General features: G+C 43.0%; 2 non-coding genes across 2 annotated transcripts; both read left to right on the top strand.

Annotated features, from left to right (window-relative positions):
* Nucleotides 1-5,615: 5,615 nt before the first annotated feature.
* Nucleotides 5,616-5,814, top strand: LOC122923622. The gene has a single exon (XR_006387301.1). It is a non-coding gene; the product is annotated as a U2 spliceosomal RNA (small nuclear RNA).
* Nucleotides 5,815-17,586: 11,772 nt separating this feature from the next.
* Nucleotides 17,587-17,778, top strand: LOC122923629. The gene has a single exon (XR_006387307.1). It is a non-coding gene; the product is annotated as a U2 spliceosomal RNA (small nuclear RNA).
* The last annotated feature ends 2,349 nt before the right edge of the window (nt 17,779-20,127 follow it).

Genomic DNA, 20,127 nt, shown 5'->3' with positions numbered 1-20,127 from the left:
GGGTCTCTTTGGAACAAACCCTATGTGCACCCTGGACTTGGAGATCCCTCATCTGGAACAATATACCCCTGCCCTCAGCTATTCGTACAGCCTCACCGTTGTCACATCACTCTCTGATCCTTTGGAGATCTGTTAGATTTAAGGCAGGCCTTCAATCTAAACATTCACCACTATTTCACCTATTTGGGAATCCAGCATTTCAACCTGGCCTCAGGCTGGAAACTTTTAGATGGTGGATTTCCAATAATTTCACTACCCTTTATAAATTCCTAGCTAGGGGAAAGCTTATGTCCATAACTGACTTTAAGAACAAATACAACCTACCAGAATGTGAGTCATTTAATGCATTACAGATTTTTTCGTGTCTCCAATCCCTGAAGAGTAACGACACAAATGTGGAATTTACACCTTTTGAAAGATCTGTCACTTACTCAATATATAAACAAGGGTTATTATCTAGGATGTATGGTTTTCTTAATACCCTGCCAGAGGGATTTAAATTACCATATATGTTGGAGTGGGAGGGGGATATCCAGGAAGACCTTTCAATTACAAAATGGCGTCAATGCTCACAGACTTTAAATAAGACCTCCTGGCAAGTTACATTGGCGGAAACCTATATCAAGGTTCTCCACAGGACATATTTAGTCCCCTCTAGACTTCACCGTATCTACCCTGAGGTTTCGCCTCTTTGTTTTAGGGGATGCGGGGGGAATGGCACGGTCTTTCACATTTGGTGGTCCTGCCCGGTGGTACAGAGATTCTGGAGTAAGATTTGTGACTTGGCCTCCTCTGTGCTGGACTGTGCCCTTCCCAGGATACCTACCTTATGCCTTTTAGGCGATAAACTCTCTAGAATGTCTTACTCCAAATTTAAGTTATCCCAATGGTGGCACAGAGGAATTAAGAGAACACATGACAAGACAAGAAGATGATGAGCACCAGATCCCGGATTACGCTAAAATTAAGGATACTGTAAGACTATATGTAATAGAGAGTAAAAAGGATGTTTACGATCTTAATTATCTGGTAGAGTAAATCCTGTATGGCGTGTTCAAAGTACAGAAGCATGAGATCTTAGCCATACAGGACTATCCAAGAAGACGAGTATATGATGTAACTTTTAGTCAAAACGGTATCTTTAAAAGTTTTTTAGCTAAGATTCCACAATATATAAACGATGATAGAGTACGGGGCCTTAAGATATATGAACACGAAATTGATGAATCCCTCACTGTAGTTATAAAAATTTATTCTCCTTTCGCAGATCTTAACGTTATTACTACATTTTTATCCACCTATTTTAAAAAAAATCATTGCAGTGAGGAAGGTTTTTAATTCTGCCGGGATCTGGACGTCAAAATGGTGTTTTAAAGTCATCTGTAACCGTGATTCCAAACATCCTGGAGGCTTCATTCTCCCCCCAGCACGTTTTAAGTTGGGAGACATGGTAGGAGACATGTTTTTTTCCAATATGCCACCATTCTGCAGGTATTGTAAAAAGTACGGACATTACACGGAGAGATGCATAAGCACATGTAAGAACTGCGGCAGCACTCAGCATGATACCAGGGAGTGCGCCGCAGGTAAAAAATGTTATGCTTGTACTAAAACCGGTCATCTCTCTCGTGAGTGTCCTTTTAATAGGTCCAAGGCACAGCCAGGGCAGCAGAGGCAGCCGGAGGAACGGACGGAACGATCAGAGCCAGAAAGGAAGGATCAAGCAAAGCCACAGCCAGTGATCAGCCGACGAGTAAGCCCCCTCCTGAGATGGAGGCTGGGGGTGGATTGAATGAAGCTGATCCGCCTGGCCCGCACTCGGTTCCTGGGCATACCCCAGAGGATCCAGGTGGAGCCGTGGCGTCCAAAAAGTGGAGGGACTATGCGTCGGCGGCGAAAAGCCGAAGGGGGATGATCTGGGGAACCAGTGGCGGATCCTGGAGGTAGCCAGCCAGGTCCCTCCACCCACACTGTGCCCGAGACTACACTCGATGAGACCTCTGCCCCGGAAAGGGAGAGGGAGGACGCCGTGGCTCCGAGACCTGGGCTAGCGTTGCTGAGCCCCGAGTGACTCTGGAAGGTGTGCCGAAGGGAGAGGGGGGCTGCGAAGCGATGGTAGCTCCTCTTCTATCGAATCGTTGGACAAGGTAACATCTGGGGCGTTAGGTGGCGAGGAGAGCGGATGCGAGTACTCCGGCCCTGCTGATGCTGTCTGAAGGTGTGCCGAGGTAAGATAATAAACTCCCTTTTTAATCTTTTATTATGGCTATTTTAAAAGGCATTTCCCTGAACACCAGAAGCGTGCATTCCCAAGCTAGACGAATTGCACTTTTTAATTATTTATCAATTTTATCAGCTTCGGTGTTCTTTTTACAGGAGTGCTGCATCCCCCACAGTCAAAACTACAAAAAATATAAAAATGACTGGAAACTCGGGCCATCTGTCTGGTCAGGGTCAAATAAAAACAAGTCGGGGGGTGTAGCTATTTTATTTAAGGGAAATGTTTTAATAGACCATATTAATGAGATTTTACCGGGGAGGATTTTATTGGTTAAAGCTTTTATTGATGGTTTTAGATGGCAGTTTTTAAAATTTTTATGGTTTTACTAATAAAAAGGAAAGAGCCGAAATGTTAGAGATCTTAGCCCTTTTTATTAATGATTCCGAGCCATTGATTTTGGCAGGAGATTTTAATTGTATTTTAAGAGGTGAACGCCGGCTTTCTAGCGCAGTGAGCAGGAACTATGACAGATCCTCCTCTCTGCTCTAAAATATTGTCATAGATTTCAAGCTCAGTGACGTTTTAAAAAAATGTAATAGTCTTTTATCTGAAGAGGCCGGCGTTACCTGGGGTAACGCAACTTGCAAATCCAGAATTGATTTTATCTTCTGCTCTTATCAATTACTGCCTCTTAATTGTAAGCTTTTAACTAATATTTTTTCAGATCATAAGCTTTTATCTTTTAAGGTGCAGCTTGTTAGTAAACCCTAACATTTTATCAGATTTTATTGTCTTTTATAAGTACTGCAGGCGGGTAAGGAACCCCAGAAGACCCATAACTGAATGGTGGGAAATTATGAAGAGAAAAATTAAGACCTTTTTTATTAACAAGGGGAAACTTAAGGCCCAAGAGAAAAATAAATTTTACGATGACCTAAATACCCGCATGCAGACACAATACAAGCTCCTCGATTTGGGCATTGATATGAAAAAAGAAATCTCTGATACAAAAAAAGAGATTTCTCAGTGCCTGGAGCAGAAGAGTAAAGAGATTATGTTTCGTTCCAAAATAAAACATGTCGAAGAGAACGAGACCTGCTCCAGGTACTTTTTTTTAAAAATACAAGAAAAACGTGCCCAGATTGAGGAGCTTGGGGGGGAGAAAAATATTAACGGTATTTTAAAGATTGTCCATGACTTTTATACTGAGTTATTTAATGAAAAGAAAATTGATAAACATTTTATGAAAGACTCGCTGAAGGGGATTGAGAATGTTTTAGATTCTGACTCAGCGAACAAGAAGTTTTAGAAACAGTTAAAAGTTTTAAGAAGGAGAAGGTGCCCGGCCCTGACGGTATACCCATTGAGTTTTATATTACCTTTTATGGCATTTTAAAAGATGATTTATTTTCTCTTTTAAAAGAAGTTTTTAGGTCCAAGGCTCTCCCGAGATCCTGGAAAAAAGGTGAGGTCTCCCTTTATACAAAAAAGGTGACAAGACTGATATTAAAAACTGGAGACCCATCACATTGCTTTGCTGCGATTATAAAATAATGGCAAAGCTATATGCAAATAGATTAAAAAAGATCATACATAAGATAATTCATCAAAACCAGGTCTGCGGGGTGCCCGGGAGAAGCATCTGGGACAATATTAACCTTTTAAAAGATGTTATTAATCATACGAACGAAAGGAACGGGAAGGTTGCCATTTTATCTTTAGACTTCAAAAAGGCTTTTGACCGCGTATCGTTTTTTTTACCTTTTTAAAGTTTTAAAGAAAATGGGTATACCAGAAGGTTTTTTTTATAACCAATGTACAAGTAAGATTTTAGTTAATGGTTTTAAGACTCAGGATGTTATTTTAAAATCTGGTGTGAAGCAGGGGTGTCCCTTGTCCCCACTACTTTTTATTTGTGCCTTGGAGCCTCTTTTAATTATGCTACGAAAAGATAAACAGATACGCGGAGTCCCCCTGCCAGGCGGAGGGGGACTAGAGGCTAAAGTAGTGGGGTACATGGATGATGTAGCCGTAATTTGCAGGGACACCCTTGCAATACAAAAAGCAACCAAACAAGTGGAATATTTTTGTTGCACCTCTGGCTTTAAAATACATTTTAATAAGAGTATTATTTTAAATGTCAGAGATATGATTTTAAATGACGTTAACATTCCTGAGTCTGAGTCTATAAAGATTTTAGGAGTCACCTTCAGCGAGTCTAACAAAGGTCTCAGGAATTGGGACACGGTTACAGAAAAGGTAAATAAGAAATTATGTATGTGGAATCTAAGGAAGCTGACGATGGAGGGAAAGGTTTTAATTATCAAAATGATAGTTTTACCTATTTTATTATATCTCAGCATGGTGATCCCTCCATCGGACCGTATTTTTAAAAAAATTAATAAAGCCTGTTTTAATTTCTTCTGGGTTCCAGGATGGACAAGTTACGATGAGATACGGTAATGCTTCCTAAAAATAAAGGTGGAAAAGATTTTACAGATATTAAAACGTTTCTTTTAATTAAGTATTTTAGTTACTGTTTTAATGCCCTTTTTAAAGACAATTATTGGTCGTTTTTTATTCGTTACAATACTGGGTATTTTATGAGGAAGTTTGGGTGGTTTAAGACGGTTTTAAACTCTCCCTACTCTTTTAATTTACCTGTTTCTTATAAGATTTTAGAAAAAATAACGAATACTTTTAATTTAGGCCAAAAGAGGGTGGAGATTTTAAAAAACAGTAGAATGATTTTAAAGGATATTAATGATAATAAACTGATGGCCCCCATTAATAATTTTAATGAAAGCAAATGCAAGCAGACCTGGAAAAATATTAACGAAAACTATCTTTTTAACGCGCAGAAGGACCTGGCCTGGAGCTGCGTACATGAGTGTCTTCCATGCCGGGCATTCCAGCACCGAAGAGGATTGGGGAGCATGCAGAGTAGAGGAGGACGTTTACCATTTACTCTGGTATTGTTATTTTGCACAAAAAATATGGAGAAAAATTTTCCCCTTGATGAAGAAGATCACAGGACTGAAAGCATTATCTATGGACAGTGTTTTTTATGGGTGTCTGGAGTGCCCTTCAAGAATAAAAAGGACTATGGCATGGAAGATCACAAACTGTGTCAAAGTAGCTCTATGGTCGGTCCGGAACATTTTATGTTTTAAAAATGAAGTTATTACTGAAGAAAATGTTTTAAAGATGGTTTTAGATGAAATGTACAATTATTATTTATTCGACAAAAAAAGAACACTTTTTATGTGCCACAAGTGGTTTTTAAGGGAATGGGGGTCAGTCATATGATTTAGTAAAATCTGCTTTTTAATAAGTTACATGTACAAATGGTTTTATAATATTTATGTGATGTAATGTTGTTGTGGTTTTAATAAACGATTTTTACCCCTCGATGGGTAAATATCAACTTAAAAAAAAAATCTGTTCTTATCAGTTTAATATCTGATACGTCCCCTATCTGGGGACCATATATTAAATGGATTTTTCGAACAGGGAGATGGAAAAAGAGCTTGCTCTGTCCACTCCACGCATTGACCTGGTATTGCAGTACCTCCAGGACCGGTGCACCCTTTCTATTCCAGTCTAAAAAAACAGAATGAAATTGAGTGATGGATTTCAAGGATCCTTCCAGCAAGCAAGTGGAAAGTTGCTGTGCCCTGCCTCAGCAGTCCTGCACTTAAGCTTCTCCTTCCTCTGTGAGGGTTTTGCTGTGCTGCTTTCTGCATCCCTGGTGCTGCTGCTGCATCTAGTCTGTCAATCTGTTAATTGCATCACCTGTGTGTGGGTTTGTTCCAGCACCAAGCAACCCAGCCAGCCAGTCACCTCTCCTCACAGTCCAAATCCAATTAAGATTGATGGCTTAATTGGCTTATCACCTGAATGCAGTTTTTGGACCTCCCTCCACTCTGTGCACCTCTGTTTTGATTTGGGCCTGTTGTGCACACCTGGGCAGTCTGCTGAGTTGTTCCTTTGAATTGACCCTTTTGTAGCAAGTTTGCTTGATGTAACCAATTTTGTTTTCCTAGTTCTTTATTAAATAAGTAAAGTTTGTTTGCCTGTGTCTCCCTCTTGTGGATCTATTAAACTGGATGACTGTGTAGGCTAAAATGTAGTCCAGCACTTCCTATGTATCAGCAACAGCTGGACCTACCTTGTCTGGCCAATGGACGGAACACTGCACGTGTCACAAGAGGCCTGTCAGGTCAGAGGTCAAGTAAGGTCAGGTCACTGGATGACATCACAAGGGCTCTGACGGAACACTCAACAATGGGGCCGTGACATCACAATCAACAATGCATAGATACCTTATTTATTTTATTTTTTTCTCTCTCACTACTCTCCATTGACTTCTTATCGGTCATTCTGCTAGGCGCGCTTTGGCACCAGGAATTTTGTGCGAAGAAAAGGCGTGACCAAAAGTGGTGGGTGGAGCTATGCAGATACGAAAAACACGAAGTAGAGCATGCTGTTGATTTCAGAGCGTAGGACGCACGTTTTCCCTGGTTTGTGAGAGAAGGAAGCCTCCCGGACTGTCTCTGCAGCTGGGGCCTGTAGCCTATCGCCTTCACAAGTGTTCTGCATTGAGGACCATCGGCCTGTAGGGCGAACCCTTTTCTGGTTATCGCTTCTCGGCCTTCTGGCTAAGATCAAGTGTAGTACTGTGAGGTGCTGCCTTGGTCTTGGCTGGGGGGTGCTCAGGTACCCTCTCTCTCTGCCTGGGGGGATTGTCCGGGTTTATAGCCCGGGCTTCACCCCCCTGCTGCTATCGGGAGAGAGGATTAGTCCTGGAGCAACGAGTTGCAATCCCCCGGTGAGAGGTCAGTCCATTTGGAGGAAGCCTTTAGCCAATCGTTGTGATGCCGTGCGCATTTAAATTTTCAGCCGGGGCGGCCCGGCTGAAGAACTCGATTAAAATCGAGGTTCCGAGCCATAATGTTGGTTATAACGATCCCGCTGCGTTTTATCAGTCCATTCTGCGTGATGTACTGGGGGTAAGTCGTGGGAGCGTATATTGTTTGCAGGAACATGGGCCATCTGTGTACACTCTCACGCTCCTGACCAAGGTCGCCTGCCAGAATTTCTACGAAGGTTACAGGAGCCAGAAGGACAACCCGATGCTGGATGGGGTGGTTTTTACCGGCCTCTACGATGGCATAGATGTGGGATTGGTGGTGCACATGTTTAATCCCTATGTAAACGATCTAGACATAGAGCTCTTTTTGTACAAATATTGTACAAAGGTCACCCGATCCCACTATGTCACAGGCTGAAGTGGGTTCTGGAATGGAAAGCGGAAGTTCTTTGTGCAATTTAAACCAGACCCAGATGGCACTGAAGGTCTTATGCACCCCCCATCTACAGTAGTCCTTGGGAAAGATCGTGGCTACCTGTTTTTTGATGGCATGCCTATGCGGTGTAGGCGGTGTGGCGACCTTGGTCATATGCAGAAGGATTGTAAGAACGAACCAATGATACAGTGTAATAACTGTGGCAAGTGGGGCCACAGAACCGTTGACTGCAGCGAGTCCAAAAACTGCAGTATATGCGGGACAAGTGATCACCTGTTCGGCAAGTGTCCGCAGAGACAAAAGAAGGATGGAGGCCCCCGAGAACCTGCGGCCGCTTCCGCAGGAGTGTCCACAGCTGCTGGTGAGACCAGACCGGAACCTCCAAGGGCGAGCTATGCGGAGGCGGTGGTAGGGTCTGGGCGTCCAGACCAGGGCACCTGCGAGACCAAGTTGATAGATACCACAGCTCAGGCTGTGTCGGTGATTACTCCCACTTCTGCAGGAATCCAGGAAGCTCCTGGTGGGGAAGTGAGGAATACGCAGGAGGAGGAGATGGTCCAAAAAAAGAAGAAAAAGAAGAAGCAAAAACCTGATGAGATGGCCGATCCAGCGAATGAGAGGTCGTGTTCCCGGGAATCTGAAGAAGTTCCTGTTCCAGATGCTGAGGCACCGGTTCAAGAGGGGTTCGTGTCGGTGGAGGAGCCTGCCAGCTTTTCTTCAGTCTTGATTATCCCCGGAAGTGAGACCCCTGGTGCCCTAAGTGTCCCCCAGGAGGAGGGATCCTCTTGGGGGCCCGGTGGGTCCCAGGGTGTCCCCATGGATGTCAGCACAAAGAGTAAAAGGAACAGAGAGGAGCTTCAGGAAGAGATTGTCTTACACAAGACAGCCCTGAGAGAGTCTCAGCTGGAGCTGGAACCACCCTCTAGTCCGGAAGGGACAAACATGATTAATGAATTTTCACCGGACTTGTCTCTTCTTCCTCAGTTTGATTCAGACTCGAGCGATGGTATCTTAAAAATATTAAAATGATGCCCGAAATCCGCATAGCCTCACTGAATGTGAGGAGCTTAAAGAGCTCTGTCAGGAGAGCTGCTTTATTTGCATGGTTGGTCACATTAAATTTTGATATTTTTTTCCTGCAGGAATGTGGTATTGAACATGGACTATCTTATGAAAAACTAAAAAAGGACTGGACTGCAGGACCCTCTTATTGGTCAGGGTCTAATGATAATAAGTCGCCGGGTATTGGAATTTTATTCAAAAATAAGTCTGTGGATGTTTTAGCCGTTACAGAAATAGAGCCTGGAAGAGCTCTTTTAATTCATGCCGAGATAAGTGGTCTTAAATATCGATTTTTAAATGTTTATGCATCCCCGGAAAAGAATGAGAGAAATAATTTGTTCATTAAATTGCCTTTATTTTTTACAGGAGCAGCACCATTAATTTTAGGGGGTGATTTTAATTGTGTTATGTTAGGGGAAGGAAGGGGAGGAGGAGATGTGCTGCGTAGGTCAGATAAAACTTTATGATTGATTTTAATTTATGTGCTGTTTGGAGAAAAGCTAACCCAAGTGATCCCGGTTATACCAGGACAGATGGTTCTATCTCCTCTAGAATAGATTTTTTGTTAATTTCTAATGATTTTAAAATTGTTTATACTAAGTTGGTGTGTAACATCTTTTCGGACCATGCACTCCTTTCTGCTGTGTTGGAAGGATCTGGGGAGGCGAGGGTAGGAAGGAGTGCATGGAAGCTGAACATCTTTTTACTAGAGGATGAATTTGTGAAAAAGAGGTTTGTGTCTCATTTTAAGATTTGGCTTGCACATAAGGATCCTGGTGTACCTATGTTAGATTGGTGGGAATTTACCAAACAAAAAATAAAAGATTTTTTCATAAAAATTGGTAAAAGAAAAGCCAGAGACAAAAGAGAAAATTTTAAGAAATTGAATACTAGACTCCAGACTTTCATTAAATTAAAAACTGCAGGGGTGTCCGAAATAGAAGGGGAGATTATTAAATTAAAAGAAGAAATTAACTCATTTTTACAACAAAAAGGTAAGGAGATTATTTTTAATTCCCGAGTAAAACACCTAGAAGTAGGGGAAAAGTGTACCCGGTATTTTTTTAAAAAAGTTAAAGAGAAAAAAACATTGATAAAAGAATTGGAGGGCCAACATTCAATAACAGGAATTTTAGGGGAAGCCACTAAATTTTATAGCAATTTATTTAGTCTTAAATCTATTGATCTGTTAGTTTTAGAAGAAAATTTAAAGATCTTAACCCAATTTTTAAATAAGGAAGACCAAGACTTTTTAAATAGAGATCTTAACCATCAGGAGATTTTAGAGGCTGTTAAAAGTTTTAAATCCGGGAAAACGCCAGGTTCAGATGGAATTCCTATTGAATTTTATTTATGTTTTTGGGAAGATTTTAAAACTATATTTTTACAGATTTTTAGTGAGGCTTTTAATTGTGAAGAGCTCCCCCTAACATGGAGAAAAGGCATTATTACTTTGGTTTTTAAAAAAAAAGGTGATAAGTCAAAATTAGAAAACTGGAGGCCCATTACATTATTAAACACCGACTATAAAATATTGGCAAAAATATTGGCGAGACGCATGAAAGAAGTTATAAAATCAGTGATCCACCCAGATCAGGTTTGCGGGATACCAGGAAGAACAATAAATGAACACCTAAACCTGATTCGGGACTTAATCTGGTATCGGAAAGAATGTAAACAGCCTTTAGCAATAGTGGCCTTAGATTTTATGAAAGCGTTTGATAGAGTCTCACATACTTATCTTTTTAAAGTTTTAGCGAGGATGGGTTTTCCCCAGTCTTTTATCCAAAAAATTGCGCTTTTATATAAAGGTTCTTTTTCTCAGGTTTTAGTAAATGGATTTTTAACAAATGACGTTGAACTTTTATCCGGTGTGAAACAGGGTTGTCCCATGTCCCCCCTGTTATTCATATGTGCAATAGAGCCATTGCTATGTACTTTGAGAGAGGATAAGGTGATCCGTGGAGTACCTGTGCCGGGAGGCAATGGAGGTCAGGTCAAAGCACTTGGCTACATGGATGACGTGTCAATATATTGTACTAGTAATGCTTCCATTAACAGAGTTATTCTTAATACAGAAATATTTTGTGCTGCCTCTGGTTTTAAGTTAAATTTTAATAAGTGTGACTGTTTGATAATTGGACAATGGGAAGCAGAACCTCCACGTATTCAGGTACAAAGGGAAGAGATTAAAATTCTTGGTATTCGTTTCGACTCACTAAATAATGGTATAAAGAGCTGGGAAGAGGTGTTGGGTAAAATAAATAATAACATTTCCTTTTGGCAAACTAGAAAATTAACAATGGAAAGTAAGATCTTAATTATAAAAATGATAGTGCTTCCTATAATATTATATGTTTCTATGGTATTCCCCCCAAATAATGTATATTTAAAAAAACTTATGAAACCAATATTTCATTTTCTGTGGAATTCAAAAATGGAAAAATTGAGACGAGAAATAGTATGTAAAAACAAAATGAAGGGGGGGAAAGGATTGCCAGATCTGAAATTGTTTTTATATATAAAGTTTTTTACCTTCTGTTTTAAGTGTCTTAAAAAAGAGAGTCCCTTTTCATGTTTTTTAAGTTATGCGGTTGGTCATGTTTTTAGAAAATATAACCTCCGGAAACTACCAGTAAACAAACCAGCCTTGTTGATCTGCCCAAAACATTATGCCATTTTAGAAAAAACTATCATTGAATATAAACTAAATAAAGTAGAGCACCATGTATTATTAGATCAAAAAAAGATAATTGAAAGGAATAAGAGAGAAGAGGGGGTGGTGGACGTCTTAAATTTCTCAGAGGAGAAAAGCAAAGAAATATGGAGAAACGCTGCAAACCCTGCACTGAGTAACTCGCAAAAAGATCTAGCTTGGTTGAGCATCCATCAGTGCTTACCCACAAGAGCCTTTCAACACCACAGAGGTTTAGTATCAAGTGCGAGATGTCCTAGAAGTAGGTGTGCAGGTGAAGAAACGGTTTTACATTTGTTCTGGTATTGCCAATTTGCACAAGATCTCTGGCGCACAGTGGACCCTCTTTTGAAATGGATAAGGCTGCTTTCACACTAGCGTTCGGGTTTCCGTTCGTGAGCTCCGTTTGAAGGAGCTCACGAGCGGACCCGAACGCAGCCGTCCAGCCCTGATGCAGTCTGAATGGAGGCGGATCCGCTCAGACTGCATCAGTCTGGCGGCGTTCAGCCTCCGCTCCGCTCGCCTCCGCACGGACAGGCGGACAGCTGAACGCTGCTTGCAGCGTTCGGGTGTCCGCCTGGCCGTGCGGAGGCGTGCGGATCCGTCCAGACTTACAATGTAAGTCAATGGGGACGGATCCGTTTGAAGATGCCACAATGTGGCTCAATCTTCAAGCGGATCCGTCCCCCATTGACTTTACATTGAAAGTCTGGACGGATCCGTCCCAGGCTATTTTCACACTTAGCTTTTTTTAGCTAATATAATGCAGACGGATCCGTTCTGAACGGAGCCTCCGTCTGCATTATTATGGGCGGATCCGTTCAGAACGGATCCGCCCGAACGCTAGTGTGAAAGTAGCCTAAGTGGTGTACAAACTATAGATATTAACGTGATTTTATATGGTTTATTTAAGTGTTCTAATTTTAATCAAGTGCGTATTTTATGGTTGTCAATAAATTGTTTTAAGGAAGCCATTTGGAAAGCAAGAAATATTTTATTGTTTAAAAGAGAACTAATTCCCTTAAGAGATTGTATAGGAATAGCACTAAGTGAAATGCATATTTATTTTAGGAGAGACTGTAAATACATGGGGATAACAGAAGCAAAAAAATTATGGCATATGCAAATGTGGAATATATTTTTATGCTAATATGTACAATCATCTGTCGTTTTTATTGTTATTGCTATTTATATTCTTAAATAAGCTGTGTAATGTTTCTATGATCTTATAAATAAAGCTTGTTTGAAATCTTATCGAGAGGTATTGCAGATGGTCTTGGCCAGAGGTGCCCTGGGTACCCGGACCCTCGGCCTCAGGTGAGGGCTGTAGTTCATAGCTGCAGTCCGAGCCTGTGCTGCTATTGGGGGGATGGCTTAGTCCCGGGGCAACGAGAGGCAATTACCCCTCTGTCACCGCACATACAGACGTGGACAAAATTGTTGGTACCCTTTGGTCAATGAAAGAAAAAGTCACAATGGTCACAGAAATAACTTTAATCTGACAAAAGTAATAATAAATTAAAATTCTATAAATGTTAACCAATGAAAGTCAGACATTGTTTTTCAACCATGCTTCAACAGAATTATGTAAAAAAATAAACTCATGAAACAGGCATGGACAAAAATGATGGTACCCCTAGAAAACACAGAACATAATGTGACCAAAGGGACATGTTAATTCAAGGTGTGTCCACTAATTAGCATCACAGGTGTCTACAACCTTGTAATCAGCCATTGGGCCTATATATATGGCTCCAGGTAATCACTGTGTTGTTTGGTGATATGGTGTGTACCACACTCGACATGGACCAGAGGAAGCAAAGGAAAGAGCTGTCTCAAGAGATCAGAAAGAAAATTATAGACAAGCATGTTAAAGGTAAAGGCTATAAGACCATCTCCAAGCAACTAGATGTTCCTGTGAGTACAGTTGCACATATTATTCATAAGTTTAAGATCCATGGGACTGTAGCCAACCTCCCTGGACGTGGCCGCAGGAGGAAAATTGATGACAAATCTAAGAGACGGATAATCCGAATGGTAACAAAAGAGCCTAGAAAGACTTCTAAAGAGATTCAAGGTGAACTTCATGCTCAAGGAACATCAGTGTCAGATCGCACCATCCGTCGTTGTTTGAGCCAAAGTGGACTACATGGGAGACGACCAAGGAGGACACCATTGTTGAAAACGAATCATAAAAAAGCAAGACTGGAATATGCCAAACTACATGTTGACAAGCCACAAAGCTTCTGGGAGAATGTCCTGTGGACAGATGAGACAAAAATCGAAGTTTTTGCCAAGGCACATCAGCTGTATGTTCACAGACGAAAAAATGAAGCATATCAAGAAAAGAACACTGTCCCTACTGTGAAACATGGAGGAGGCTCTGTTATGTTCTGGGGCTGCTTTGCTGCGTCTGGCACAGGGTGTCTTGAATCTGTGCAGGGTACAATGAAATCTCAAGACTATCAAGGAATTCTAGAGAGAAATGTACTAGCCAGTGTCAGAAAGCTTGGTCTCAGTCGCAGGTCATGGGTCTTGCAACAGGACAATGACCCAAAACACACCGCTAAAAACACCCAAGAATGGCTAAGAGGAAAAAATTGGGCTATTCTAAAGTGGCCTTCTATGAGCCCTGACCTCAATCCTATTGAGCATCTTTGGAAGGAGCTGAAACATGCAGTCTGGAAAAGGCACCCTTCAAACCGGACACAACTGGAGCAGTTTGCTCATGAGGAGTGGGCCAAAATACCTGCTGAGAGGTGCAGATGTCTCATTGACAGTTACAGGAAGCGTTTGATTGCAGTGATTGCCTCAAAAGGTTGCGCAACAAAATATTAAGTTAGGGGTACCATCATTTTTGTCCATGCCTGTTTCATGAGTTTATTTTTTTACATAATTCTGTTGAAGCATGGTTGAAAAACAATGTCTGACTTTCATTGGTTAACATTTATAGAATTTTAATTTATTATTACTTTTGTCAGATTAAAGTTATTTCTGTGACCATTGTGACTTTTTCTTTCATTGACCAAAGGGTACCAACAATTTTGTCCACGTCTGTAGCTGCGGGGGGCAGCTCACAGAGGCTCTGTGAGAAAGAACCTGGAAAGAACATGGATTTGGATTTTGGAGAGAAATCGGACGAAATGGAGTTTGAGAGGAAAAAGAACTGCCTGCGGATTTTTGGCAGAAATGTTCCGGAAAAAGATTGGAGTGAAGACTGTGTCACGGATTTATTGATGGTCTCTGGGAGAATCAAGAGAGAAGATATCTTTTGTATGCAAAGAAACTGTAAGTTAAGATCTTTTGATGTGACTTTATCAACGGAAGAGAAATGTTGGGACTTTTTTTGGCCTGGAAGAAAAGTTTCTTTATATATCCAGAGGTGGAGATTTTTGTTTCAAGTATGGGAAAAGTAAGAAAGCTTGTTGTCGAGATGGATGATCCTTTTGTGGAAGTGGAGGAGGTTGAAACGTATTTAGAGAGCAAAGGTTTGATTGTGAAGTTTGAAAAGAAGTTTTTGAATTCAGTGGGGATATGGAATGGGAAAAGACGGTTTTTTGTTTGGTCGAAAGAAGGAAAAGAGTTGTTGTCAGCAGGAAGAATATGTTTTAAAGGAAAGACTGGTTTTTGTTATTGGGAGAATGGAAGAAAGATGGAAGAAAAAGAAGAGAGTGAGGATAAGAGTAAGGCCTCATGCACACGACCGTTGTGTGCATCCGTGGCCGTTGTGCCGTTTTCCTTTTTTTTTCGCGGACCTATTGACTTTCAATGGGTCCGTGAAAAAATCGGAAAATGCACCGTTTTGCAGCCAAGACCGTGATCCGTTACCTGTCCTATTTTTTTGACGGACAACGGTTCACGGACCCATTCAAGTCAATGGGTCCGTGAAAGAACACGGATGCACACAAGATTGGCATCAGTGTCCGTGATCCGTGGCCGTAGGTTGCTTTCATACAGACGGATCCGAAGATCCGTCTGCATAAAAGCTTTTTCAGAGGTGAGTTTTCACTTCGTGAAAACTCAGATCCGACAGTATATTCTAACACAGAGGCGTTCCCATGGTGATGGGGACGCTTCAGGTTAGAATATACTGAAAAACTGTGTACATGACTGCCAGGCAGCAGGGGGCAGACCCCCGCCCTGTTTTTAACTCATTGCTGGCCGGTGCGGCCGCCCCCTTTCCCTCCCCTGTAGTTAACTCATTGGTGTCCAGTGGGCCCCCCTCCCTCCCCTGTAGTTAACTCATTGGTGGCCAGTGCGGTCGCCCCCCCTCCCTCCCCTGTAATTAACTCATTGGTGTCCAGTGGGACCCCCCTCCCTCCCCTGTAGTTAACTTGTTGGTAGCCAGCCCCCCCTCCCTCCCCTGTAGTTAACTCATTGGTGTCCAGTGGGCCCCCCCCTCCCTCCGCTGTAGATAACTCGTTGGTGGCCAGTGGGCCCTCTCCCCTCCCTCCCCCTCCTAATTAAAATTGCCCCCCCTATCATTGGTGGCAGTGGTGAGTAACGATCGGAGTCCCAGTGTAATCGCTGGGGCTCTGATCGGTAACCATGGCAACCGGGATGCTACTGCAGTCCCGGTTGTCATGGTAGCTTAGCAATTTGTAGAAGCTTCATACTTACCTGAAGAGCTGCAATGTCTGTGACCGGCCGGGAGCTCCTCCTACTGGTAAGTGACAGGTCTGTGCTATAGGCAATGCGCCGCACAGACCTTTCACTTACCAGTAGGAGGAGCTCCCAGCCGGTCACAGACATCGCAGCTCTTCAGGTAAGTATGAAGCTTCTACAAATTGCTAAGCAACTATGGCAACCGGGACTGCAGTAGCGTCCCGGTTGCCATGGTTACCGATCGGAGCCCCAGCGATTACACTGGGACTCCGATCGGTACTCTCCACTGCCACCAATGATAAGGGGGGGGGCGATTTTAATTAGGAGGGGGAGAGAGGGGAGAGGGCCCACTGGCCACCAACAAATTAACTACAGGTGAGGGAGGGGGGGCCCACTGGACACCAATGAGTTAACTACAGGGGAGGGAGGGGGGGCCCACTGGACACTAATGAGTTAACTACAGGGGAGGGAGGGGGGCCCACTGGACACCAATGAGTTAACTACAGGGGAGGGAGGGGGGGGCGGCCGCACTGGCCACCAATGAGTTAACTACAGGGGGGAGGTCTGCCCCCTGCTGCCTGGCAGCACCTGCCAGGCAGCAGGGGGCAGTCATGTACACAGTTTTTCAGTATATTCTAACCTGAAGCGTCCCCATCACCATGGGAACGCCTCTGTGTTACAATATACTGTCGGATCTGAGTTTCACGATGTAGCTCATATCTGACAGTATATTCTAAGATAGAGGCGTTCCCATGGTGATGGGGATGCTTCAAGTTAAAATATACCATCGGATTGGAGAAAACTCCAATCCGATGGTATAAAAGAACTCCAGACTTTACATTGAAAGTCAATGGGGACGGATCCGTTTGAAATGGCACCATATTGTGTCAACTTCAAACGGATCCGTCCCCATTGACTTGCATTGTAATTCAAGACGGATCCGTTTGGCTCTGCACGGCCAGGCAGACACCAAAACGACTTTTTTTTTCATGTCCGTGGATCCTCCAAAAATCAAGGAAGACCCACGGACGTAAAAACGGTCACGGATCACGGACCTACGGACCCCGTTTTTGCGGACCGTGAAAAAAAAATGTTGTGTGCATGAGGCCTAAGAATGGAAGAAATTTTCAAGAAATTGTGAGGAAAAATATAAATGCAGTGGAGCAGACAGAGTTAGTAAGAAGATATGGTGAAGGTGAAGAAGAAAAGGAGGAAGAAATTAATGATTTGGTGATAAATGGCAAAGAAAGGGGTGAAAAGGTTTCAAGTTGTGCTGAGAAAATGTCTGTGAAAGTAAAACAAGTTGTGAAGAAAGAAGAAAGTAAAAAGAATGTTTTTTTTTAAAATCTGTGTGGGGTGTGAAGAGAGATGCTGTGAAGAGAGAAGAAAGTGAAGAAAAAGGAAGTTTGAAATCCTTTTGGAGTGATGTGGACTTTGAAAATGTTCAGAAAGAAGAGTTAGTAGATGAGAAAAAGAAAAAGACAAAAATGAAATAAAGAGAAAGTTTTAGGTTATGATGAAGATGTAAATAAATAAGATGGTTTATGTTTAAGTTTTCTATGGTTTGTTTGTTTTATGTTTTGTGTGTTTAAAAACAAAAATATTTTTTAAAAATAATAAGAAATATAAATAAAAAGTAAAAAAATGATTGATACGGATAATGAAGCGTCAAGCATACAGTGTTATAACACAATATGTGGAGTCTTCTGACGCTATCAACTAAAAAAACAAAATCTGTTCTTATCAGTTTAATATCTGATACGTCCCCTATCTGGGGACCACATATTAAATGGATTTTTCGAACAGGGAGATGGAAAAAGAGCTTGCTCTGTCCACTCCACGCATTGACCTGGTATTGCAGTACCTCCAGGACCGGTGCACCCTTTCTATTCCAGTATAAAAAAACAGAATGAAATTGAGTGATGGATGTCAAGGATCCTTCCAGCAAGCAAGTGGAAAGTTGCTGTGTCCTGCACTTCAGCTTTTTTCTCCTTCCTCTGTGAGGGTTTTGCTGTGCTGCTTTCTGCATCCCTGGTGCAGCTGCATCTAGCCTGTCAATCTGTTAATTGCATCACCTGTGTGTGGGTTTGTTCCAGCACCAAGCAACCCAGCCAGCCAGTCACCTCTCCTCACAGTCCAAATCCAATTAAGATCGATGGCTTAATTGTTGTGTTAATTGGCTTATCACCTGAATGAAGTGTTAGGATATCTATCACCTGAATGCAGTTTTTGGATCCTCCACTCCGTCCGAGCACCTCTGTTTTGATTTGGGCCTGTTGTGCACACTTGGCAGTCTGCTGAGTTGTTCCTTAGAATTGACCCTTTTGTAGCAAGTTGGCTTGATGTAACCAATTTTGTTTTCCTATTTCTTTATTAAATAAGTGAAGTTTGTTTGCCTGTGTCTCCCTCTTGTGGCTCTATTAAACTGGATGACTTGTAGGTAGGCTACAATGTAGTCCAGTACTTCCTATGTATCAGCAATAGCTGGACCTGCCATGTCTGGCCAATGGACGGAACACTGCACGTGTCACAAGAGGCCTGTAAGGTCAGAGGTCAAGTAAGGTCAGGTCAGTGGATGACATCACAAGGGCTCTGACGGAACACTCAACAATGGGGCCGTGACATCACAATCCACAATGCATAGATACCTTTTTTCTATTTTTCTATTTTTATTTTATTTTTTTATTTTTTTCTCTCTCCCTACTCTCCATTGACTTCTTATCGTTCATTCTGCCTGGCGCGCTTTGGCACCCGGAATTTTGTGCGAAGAAAAGGTGTGACCAAAAGTGGTGGGTGGAGCTATGCAGATCCGAAAAACACGAAGTGGAGCATGCTGTTGATTTCAGAGCGTAGGACGCACGTTTTCCCTGGTTTGTGAGAGAAAGAAGCCTCCCGAACAGTCTCTTTCTCTCTGCAGCTGGGGCCTGTTGCCTATCGCCTTCACAAGTGTTCTGCATTGAGGACCATCGGCCTGTAGGGCGAACCCTTTTCTGGTTATCGCTTCTCGGCCTTTTGGCTAAGATCAAGTGTCGTCAAACGCTTGGTCTGGTCGGAAGGTGCTTGAGGTACCCGGCTGCTCGGCCTGGGGGGATCGTTCGGGTTTATAGCCCGGACTTCACCCCCCTGCTGCTATTGGGCAGTCGGATTAGTCCCCAAGCAACGGGAAGCGACCTTCCTTAGTGAAGTGCGGAGAGCGGATTGCGGTATGGGCGCCCCGAATGCTCCATTTACAGTTTGGCTGTATATCCCAGAGGAGAAGAGGTTCCAGTGGGGAATTCTACACGTTCAGAAGACGATCCTGGAGGAAATCTTGAACATGCCAAGAGAGAGCATCTTTTGCCTGCAGTATTTTCCGAAGCTTGGATTCTTTGACGCTACTTTCCGGTGCCTTGACGAGATGAGGACCTGTTATACCCGGGCTCAACAATTTCTTCGCCATCCTGATGTTGACGGTGTCCAGTTTGTTGCCCACGAGACGAAGGAGCGGATCCCAATTATGGTACAAATGTACAACCCCTTCACTCGTGATGAGGAGATCCAGGCTTTTTTGAGGAGATACGCCACGTATGTTTCTGGTGCCGAACGACGCACCAATATCCTGGGAACATTTAACGGCCTAAGGAGGTTCTGGGTGGAGCTTCGGAGGGACCCTGATGGAATCCAGGGGCTAAGCCACCCTCCCCAGAACTTTGCTATTGGCAACAGCTGTGGATTCTTGTTTTATCCGGGTCAGCCATCTTTCTGCCGGGACTGTTTCTCTTTCGGACATACGAAAGAGGATTGCACAGTGGGCCAGGTGTGCCGCAATTGTTTCAGTCCTGGACACAGGACTGCGGACTGCGATCAGAACCGGAAGTGTCATTTCTGCGGTGCTGGTGACCATCTTGCTCGACAGTGTCCCACTGTGGAGAGAGAGTCAGCGAATGAGCCAGCAAGAGGGCCTCGTTCCTATGCGGCTGTTGCCAGGGGGGATGTTGCTGCCGACACCCCTTCTGTCATCGTTCCTGTGGTGGATCCAGGAGATATGACTCCTCCACTGGAAGAAACTGCATCTGTTGAGGACATTGTTGGTGCGGCTGTGATGGACTTTGCAGCGGCCCCTGATCATCTGGTTGCCGAAGGGGAGGAGGCCTGGTCACCTACTGTGGTCCAGGAGACTCCCTCAGAGGAGATGGACTTGGGTAAAGCTTCTTTGAAGAGGAAACCACCTGAAACCACTAGTCCTCCTCTTAGTG

This window comes from Bufo gargarizans, unplaced genomic scaffold (genome assembly GCF_014858855.1).
Source record: "Bufo gargarizans isolate SCDJY-AF-19 unplaced genomic scaffold, ASM1485885v1 original_scaffold_1781_pilon, whole genome shotgun sequence".
In the NCBI taxonomy this organism is placed as follows: Eukaryota; Metazoa; Chordata; class Amphibia; order Anura; family Bufonidae; genus Bufo; species Bufo gargarizans.
The sequence above is the reverse complement of the archived record's forward strand: the minus strand, read 5'-3'. Positions and strand labels throughout refer to the sequence as shown.